A 9867-nucleotide genomic window follows, 5' to 3' on the forward strand; every position below is an offset into this window, starting at 1 on the left:
GGCTGTACCCCCCCCCCCCCCCCCCCCCCCCCCATGACGCAGGAGGTGAGGTAAGTGTGGCGTGTGCAGATGGTCCGCTCTGCTGCCTCTGCGTGACGTCACAGCCCCCTGCCGCCCTCGTGTAACCTAATACAGGGGCCGTGCCTAATGATTTGACCCTGTTAAATGTACCTTTTATGAAGAAATTGATGCACGTTTTACACCTCAGACACACTGAACGTCTATTTAAGCCAGGGGTGTCAAACTCATTTCAGATCGGGGGCCACATGGAGAAAAATCCACTCCCAAGTGGGCCGGACTGGTAAAATCCTCAGATTGTTTTCTTTGTTTAAAAATAGAACAAGCGCATTCTGAAAATGTACAAATCATAATGTTGCTGTTGTTGTTTTTTTACACTTACATGTTGCGGTTAATAATTTATTTGTCGTTATTTATATTTTCTGAATAAATTATGTAATACTATTCATCAGTCAACTCATTGGTGTTAATTTTCAATCTATCAATATAAAAAAAATATATATCAAAATCAAATTACAGGATGTTATTTATGCAGTGTGATTATTTTCCTCAACTGATGTACTAACATCATGTAATAATAATAAATAATAATGGATTAGATTTTATATCGCGCTTTTCTATGACTCAAAGCGCTCACAGGGAAGTGGGAACCCATCATTCATTCACACCTGGTGGTGGTAAGCTACATTTGTAGCCACAGCTGCCCTGGGGTAGACTGACGGAAGCGAGGCTGCCAGTTTGCGCCTACGGCCCCTCCGACCACCACCTACTATTCACTCATCATTCATTCACCAGTGAAGTGGCACCGGGGGCAAGGGTGAAGTGTCCTGCCCAAGGACACAACGGCAGCGATTTGGATGTCAAGAGGCGAGGAGCGAACCTGCAACCCTCAGGTTTCTGGCACGGCCGCTCTACCCACTGCGTGGATTATTTTGTACATATGCAGCACAATCTACAACGATACACATAATTGCTATTGCGACATCTAGTGGACACATTTAGAACAGCAGTTTCTTTCATTCAAAAATGTCAGGTTAATTTTTATTCTTAGCAAACTCATCCCACGGGCCTGTTATACGTTTGACACCTTTGATGTAAGCCTTCAAAAGTAATAATAATAATGATAATGGGAATATTTCATGTGCTAGTGCAAAATAAAGAATTTTAATTGTCTTTTTAAATGACAAAGATTGAGTGCTCTACCCACTACACCATACCGCCCCTAAACAATAATCATGTGGATTATTTTGTACATATGCAGCATAATCTACAAAGATACAAATAATTGCTATTGCGACATCTAGTGGACACATTTAGAACAGCAGTTTCTTTCATTAAAAAATGTCAGGTTAATTTTTATTCTTAGCAAACTCACAGTGTAAAAAAAAAATCATATTTATATGGTTAATTTACTCTAAATTTCTACTGTAATTTTTCTATTTTTTTTAAATAGTTTGTAAAACTGTAGAATTGAAGACATTATCTGTGAATAAACAATCCGCCTGTTATTTTAAGTAATATGCCAATAATGACAAACTATGTATATTTCTATTTTTTTTACAGAAAAATACCAAATCAATTATACATAGCATTTGCTTTCAAATTCATGTAAAATTACAGGAACTCCCCCCGAAGGAATCAATAAAGTACTATCTATCTATCTATGTACCGGTAGCTTGTTATATAAAAGTCTATGTCCATACTAACAATCTAATTGTAGAATAAAGGTATTTTTCTGCAGAACTGTTTGCATCGTCACTTTATTAAAGGTGGTTGACCTTAACAATTCAGAAGAAATCTGTAAAATAATGGTATTTTTCTGTGGAACTGCCAGCATTGTCACTTCATTAAAGGTGTTTGATTGTAATAATTTGGAAAAATTCTGTAGAATAAAGGTATTTTTCTGCAGAACTGTTTGCATCGTCACTTTATTAAAGGTGGTTGATCTTAATAATTTAGTAAAAATCTGTAAAATTACGATATTTTTCCGCAAAACGTTTCATGAAAATTTCTGTAAATATTATGTTTTTGATCATTATTTGGTTTACAATGTTTTACTTTAATTTTATGCTTTTCGTTTGGCAGTCGTAGCTGCCAGTAGATGACCCTTTTTTTACAGATTTTTTTTTTTTTACAGTGCATCCAACGGGACTGTTATATGTTTGACACCCTTGATGTAAGCCTTTCAAAAGTAATAATAATGATAATGGGAATGTTTCAAGTGCAAGTGCAAAATGAAGCACTTTAATTGTCGTATTAAATGACAAAGAGTGAGTGCACAGTTCTTGAAAATGAGCTTTAAGGCTAATGTGGGCTGACGGTGTCATGTCTGTGTGATCATGTTTTGTTTTAGTAATGTTCGGTTTAAATTTTGGACTTTTTGTGCACTTTTGTTTTGTTTTGTCACCATAGCAACCATTAGTTTCACCTGTCACGTCACGCACCTGTTCCACGTTTGGACTCATTGTGCACTCTTGTCACCATAGCAACCATTAGTTTTCACCTGTCACGTCACGCACCTGTTTCACGTTTCGAGTCACGCACCTGCTTTCACTAATCATGTCCATAGTATTTAAGTTCATTCATTTTCTGTTGTTCGTTCTGACGACATCCCCGCATTTATGCTCCTGCACTCTCTCCACACCCTGATGACCCTTGCTACTAGTGATGGGTTGATGAGGCGTCATGAAGCGTTTCGACACATAGCAAAACTGTATTGATACTGTGTCGATACTGTGTCACTAAATACTGACATCTGCTGGACATTAAAAATCCCTACAGGCAACCTATGGACCGACTCAACTGACACTGATTTTATGACCTAGTATATACAATAATATAAACCAAGTCATTGTATTTCATTTAGGATTATTTCATATCTTCATTTAAATAAAAATATATTTTTATCTGTTTTAGATACAGTCAATAAATAATGTGAACATGTATCATAACATGGAAAACTAAGAGAACATGTTGTGAATGAGGATGCTTGTGGACTGGGAATTTTTTTTTAAATTTTTTTTACACATTTTTATTTTTAAAAAACCGTTTTTCCAACGTATTACATTTTAGACGATTTCTATTAGTTATTATTTCTCTGGCTGTAGAAAAGACCCGCTCACAGGGCACAGAGGAGGCGGGGGTGCGACACAGTTCGCGTATCGGTCACGTGACCAAAACAGGGCATGATCGGTCACGTGACTTTCTAAAAGCGGTACGCGCACCGACACAGGGTTTCGCTCGATGAGCATCGACGCATGCGCCGATGCATCGGTGTTGCCGGACCCATCACTACTTGCTACTCTTTTTTTCATGCCGGTTCCATGCCAAGTAAGTTTTTGTTTGTTAAGCCCGCAGATGACATCACGCCGCCGCCTTGTCATGACGTCACCCCACCCACTGGTGATGACGTCAGAGACCAAGATTTTTTTTTAAATTCTGTTAACTTTGTCTATCAGCCACCACCAAAGGACTTTTTTGCCAGAATCAGACACTTTCAGAACATTTTTTCACAGACCCGCTCACTGGGACAGTCCTTGCCCCCCAAGACTCAAGCCCCGCCCCCGTCACAAAATGTTTCTTTTTTTCCGCCCACACAACACCAGGTGGGGGAAAAAGAAATCTTTTTTGGACAATTTAGTGGGGAGGATTCTGCCCCCCTCCTGACCTCCCTCCACCCACCCCTAAAAACGGTTCCAGACCGCGGGGAGCGCGTCTGGTATCCGCTCCTTGAGGGGGGGGCTAGGGCTGGGAACTGTACAGGTGGGGTGACTCAGCTTCGCCATGCCAAGCCGCAACCCCCAGCTAGACCACCTCCACCTGCACCAGTAGCTCCACGACGCCAAGCTCCGGTACCAGCTCCACGACGCCAAGCTCCGGTACCAGCTCCACGACGCCAAGCTCCAGTACCAGCTCCACGACGCCAAGCTCCGGTACCAGCTCCACGACGCCAAGCTCCGGTACCAGCTCCACGACGCCAAGCTCCGGTACCAGCTCCACGACGCCAAACTCCGGTACCAGCTCCACAACGCCAAGCTCCGGTACCAGCTCCACGACGCCAAGCTCCGGTACCAGCTCAACAAGTCCAAGACCAAGACCCTCCACGCCAAGACCCTCCACGCCAAGTGTCGCCAGTCGCAGCTCCACGACGCCAAGTGCCGCCAGTCGCAGCTCCACGACGCCAAGTGCCGCCAGTCGCAGCTCCACGACGCCAAGTGCCGCCAGTCGCAGCTCCACGACGCCAAGTGCCGCCAGTCGCAGCTCCACGACGCCAAGTGCCGCCAGTCGCAGCTCCACGACGCCAAGTGCCGCCAGTCGCAGCTCCACGACGCCAAGTGCCGCCAGTCGCAGCTTCACGACGCCAAGTGCCGCCAGTCGCAGCTCCACGACGCCAAGTGCCGTCAGTCGCAGCTTCACGACGCCAAGACCCGCCATGCCAAGACCAAGACCAAGACCCGCCATGCCAAGACCAAGACCAAGACCCGCCATGCCAAGACCAAGACCCGCCATGCCAAGACCAAGACCAAGACCCGCCATGCCAAGACCAAGACCAAGACCCGCCATGCCAAGACCAAGACCAAGACCCGCCATGCCAAGACCAAGACCAAGACCCACCATGCCAAGACCTAGACCAAGACCAAGACCCGCCATGCCAAGACCAAGACCCGCCATGCCAAGACCAAGACCTGCCATGCCAAGACCAAGACCCACGCCAAGACCAAGACCTATACCAAGACCCACGCCGAGCTTCGCCGCCTGACGCGCCACGCCGAGCTTCGCCGCCTGACGCGCCACGCTGAGCTTCGCCGCCTGACTCACCACGCCAAGCCACGCCTGCCACGATGACGACGCGCCTGCCTCCTCGTCGGCCACGGATATGGCCGCTACCTGGTCGCTCGCCACGCCAAGTGCGCCCACCTCCCAGTCGGCCACGAATGTGGCCATTCCCTGGGCGCCCGCCTCGCCTGCTGCAGCGGCGTTCCACTCGCCGCCGCCACCTAACTCTGCCCCGGTGGATACGGGGACACGTGGCCTGGCGACCCACCGCCATGTCCCCCTCCCGCCCTCCCATGACTCTTGTTGATATTTTCTGTTTTTGAACATCTGGGATCTGTCCGTAAGGGGGGATTCTGTCATGTCTGTGTGATCATGTTTTGTTTTAGTAATGTTTGGTTTAAATTTTGGACTTTTTGTGCACTTTTGTTTTGTTTTGTCACCATAGCAACCATTAGTTTCACCTGTCACGTCACGCACCTGTTCCACGTTTGGACTCATTGTGCACTCTTGTCACGCACCTGTTTCACGTTTCGAGTCACGCACCTGCTTTCACTAATCATGTCCATAGTATTTAAGTTCATTCATTTTCTGTTGTTCGTTCTGACGACATCCCCGCATTTATGCTCCTGCACTCTCTCCACACCCTGATGACCCTTGCTACTCTTTTTTTCATGCCGGTTCCATGCCAAGTAAGTTTTTGTTTGTTAAGCCACAGTTAGTGTTTTGTTTAATTGTTCATAGTTTCTGCCAATGTGCAAGTTTTGTGTTTAAAGTCTAGTTTTATTCTCCGCCACTGTGCGCGCTTTTTGTTTATTCCTTTTTTGATAGTTTAAAATAAATCATGTACCCACCTTCAAGCCTTGACCAGTCCAGTTCATTTGCACCACGGGAGAACAAACCAAGCCAAAGTCCAAGTCATGACAGACGGTAAACATGATGATCACTGTAAAAAATACTGTAGACTTTACGGGAGGAAAAAAATGGCAGCCGCCGGAATTTTACCGTAAAATTTACAATTGTTGTTTTTACAATTACTGTAGATGACTCAGCTGTCAGTTTTTTTTTGTTTTGTTTTTTGTTGTTGTTGTTTTTTACCGTAAAAGCGACATACTTTTTTCCACAAGCAGTGTTTTTATAACCAATGGCCCTTTGTTACTCAGTTGTAATACACGTTTCCACCACTTGTGGAAGTAATGACCATCTCAACAGAAGAAGTCTGGAGCTAAAATCAGAGAAAAGTTTATTCGGCGCAAAAAATATGACTAGAGCTAAATCTGAAATTTAATTTTCTCTTTAATTGTATCGACAGTTTAGTGAAGAAACATATTCAATGCCCACCCACAGAGTCAGACGTGTCGACTTACGCTGGAAGCTGTTTTTTGGTTGTTTTTTTTTTACATGGGAGCAGGTAATTTTATCAATACAAAGGCACGCCGACTAAGACGATAACACAATTCACTGACAATTTAGCTGAATATTAAAAAAAAGCAGAAAAAGGTTGACAGAAACAAAATCCAATCATATTTATTTTTGTCTCGTCGATGGGTGGGACAAGTTTGGAGTATATCCAATCACAGCTCGATAATGACGTACTTTGACAGCCAATCAAATGCTTTTCCTCTTCAGATGAGGGAGTCAGGAGTCCCCGCCAAAAACGGAGCCAAAATATGTGGCTTTAACACAGTGGTTCTCAAACTTTTTTTGTCATCCCCCACTTTGGACAAGGGGGAGTTTTCAAGCCCCACCTGCCCCCATCGCCACAACAGAACGCTAATGCCAAGCTTAACATTTTCAAATTTATTGAACATCAAGTAACATCAAGTTGTATACATTCAAACTCAATAACATAAAATAACATCAAGTTCAATAATGAATAAAATAACTGTGCAGCTGTGGTATAACTTGCATCAAGTTCAATAAGAAATAAAATAACTTGCATAAAGTTCAATAATAAATAAAACAAAAGTGTTATAACTTGCATCAAGTTCAATAATAAATCAAATACAAGTGTTATAACTTGCATCAAGTTCAATAATAAATCAAATAAAAGTGTTATAACTTGCATCAAGTTCAATAATAAATCAAATAAAAGTGTTATAACTTGCATCAAGTTCAATAATAAATCAAATAACTTGCATCAAGTTCAATAATAAATAAAAAAAAAGTGCCACTTTGCAATCTTTGCAAAAAAAAGAGGAGCTATGCATTTGGCAAGACAGGGCAAGTGACAGCACTTTGCCCCGGGAGAGCCACTTTGATTCACTGTGAAACAGCACGGCCGTATGATCAGCTCCCATTTCCTCACACAGTGCAGAGAACAGTCACACTTTCAGTGGTCGTGTTTTGATCAAATGTACCGCGCTCACAACATGTTAAAACCTCATTGAGTTCGGGGCTGAGCTGCCTTGACGCGAGTGCTTCCCGGTGAATGACGCAGTGTGTCCAATGCGCATTTGGCGCAACCCTCTTTATTAAAGCCTACAGCCTGTTTCTTGACCGCATGGTCTGTGCGCCATCAGAGCAAAAGCCCACACAGTTTTCCCATTTAGGTCGTGTTCTTTGAGGAAACTGTCCATTATCTTGAACAGCTCATCAGCAGTGGCTCTATTTTTGATGTATTTGCAAAACAGCAAATCCTCGCACAGTGACTCGCCATTCACAAAGCGTACGTATGCGATGAACAGGCAGTCTTTATTGCTGTCAGTAGCTTCGTCCACTTGTAAAGCAAAACGACTTTCTTTTAATTTGTCTACGAGTTGTTCCTCAAGATCACTTGCAATGTCACATATACGTCTCGCCACTGCGTCGTTTGACAGTGGGACAGCTTTTAATTTTGCTGCGCTTGTCTCGTCAAATTTGTTCCGCTTAGCAGTTAGTTACTGTTGCTATGTCTGTCAAACTTTCGCTCCTCCAGAAATTTAAAGCCTACAGGAAAAATAAGTAATTTACATTTATTTATATAGCAGATTTCACAGACAGAATCACAAAGTGATTTACAGTGTGTATAGAAAATGAAAGCATAGTAAAAAAAAAAATCTAAGAATATAATAAAAAAAAAAAAATTAAAGTGAAATTTCCTCCCGTTCCTCACGCCCCACCTGTCATGTCTCTATTCCCCACCAGTGGGGCGCGCCCCACACTTTGAGAAACGCTGCTTTAACATGTTCCACATCGTATTAAGTGTACAACTGGGAGAAAGTGAAGAGGACCGGTTTGATTTGTATTCCTATGATGCCATCAGCAGCAGTCATTGATCGTGACGTCGCAACTGTGTCGTGTCTGAAAAATTAAAGAAACCTATTTATTGTTTAGAAGCTACATAAAATATTAACGGTTTTTGTTCATGCACATAATAAATATTAATCAAGTGTTTGGATGTATTCATTAAATCAATGTATTCGTGTTTGCCAAAAAAGGGATTCAATGTAATACTTTGATATTGACCCAACTTATCTGTGTATACATTATTAGATTATACCCATAAGATAGTTACATATATGATAATAAAGTACATACTGTACTGTTTACGTGTTAAAGTACCCTTTAAAAGCTGAAATCGACCCCAAACAACTTCAAAATACTATTTTGATATTGACACATCTCATTTGTACATCTCCTAAGGTTATTCTAGTAATGTATGCACAGATAAGATGTGTCAATATCAAAGTATTACATTGAATCCTTTTTTGGAAACCAAGAACACTTTGATTTAATCAATGCATACAAACACTTTATTATTATTTATTATGTGCATTAATATTGTATGTAGCTTTTAAACAAGAAAGACGTTTTTGGATCGGATATACAACAGTCCTTTACAATTAATACCATAAAAATGGCCAACTCTTTAATTTTTCGGACATGATAAAGGCTTAAACAATTCCAAACACATATTGTTACAATAACCATGAGTATAAGTGTTTGTATTACATGTAGTAATCAGTTGTGGACAGACAAAGTACCAACAGGGCAGCTTCAGCACGTGTAGGGAATTAATTTTTTGCAGGTGCCCCCCTGAAAAAATGGAATTCCCACCCTAAAATGTTTCTCTGCCTCTACAGTTGTATGGTATACGTTAGCACCCCGCTAACATCCAGCTAGCGCTCCTGAATGTAAACAAAAGGGTGGGTCTACACAGATATTAGTTGTAACAATATCAAGTATAAGTATTTTATCATCACAAAATCTTTTTTCCTTTTCATTATGTTTATAAACTCAGGAAATATGTGCCTGGACACATGAGGACTTTGAATATGACCAATGTATGATCCTGTAACGACTTGGTATCCGATTGATACCCAAATTTGTAGTATCACCCAAAACTAATGTAAAGTATCAAACAACAGAAGGATACGTGATTTTTACATTTTAACAGAAGTGTAGATAGAACATGTTAAAACAGAGAGTAAGCAGATATTAACAGTAAATGAAAAAGTAGATTAATAATTCATTTTCTACCGCTTGTCCCTTATAATTCTGACAAAATAGAATGATAAATGACAATATGTTACTGCATACGTCAGCAGCTAAATTAGGAGCCTTTGTTTGCTTACTTACTAATAAAAGGGAAGTTTTTAGTATGTTTACCATCTTATTTAATGCCAAATTGTTCTTTTGATTGTAATAAGAAATATGTTTCATGTATCATAAGATTTTTCTTAAATTAAAGCCAATAATGCCATTTTTTTGTGGTCCCCTTTATTTAAAAACGAAATACATTTTGGTATTTACCAAAATATTGATATCGGGACAAACATAGTCCCTTCTTATGCCGTATATTTGGTTATGATTTATTTTTCTATTTTGCTTGACCTACGATCAAGATTGACGTGTTGAATAAATAATACCATTTGTGATTTACACATGCTTTCATGTCATTTGACAAGGTTGTAAACTGTAAGAACGTTAGATATAATTATTGAATATGATTCAAATCAAGAGTAAGATTACTATTTCAGGGTTAATATGTGAGTGGGCCCCGAGGTCAAAAAGGTTAAGAACCCCTGGTGTGGAGTGATGAACACATGCTAGTTTATTTATGAATGATGTGGTCCTGGTGACCCTCACGGCCTA

This window comes from Nerophis lumbriciformis, linkage group LG05 (genome assembly GCF_033978685.3).
Source record: "Nerophis lumbriciformis linkage group LG05, RoL_Nlum_v2.1, whole genome shotgun sequence".
Taxonomy (NCBI): Eukaryota; Metazoa; Chordata; class Actinopteri; order Syngnathiformes; family Syngnathidae; genus Nerophis; species Nerophis lumbriciformis.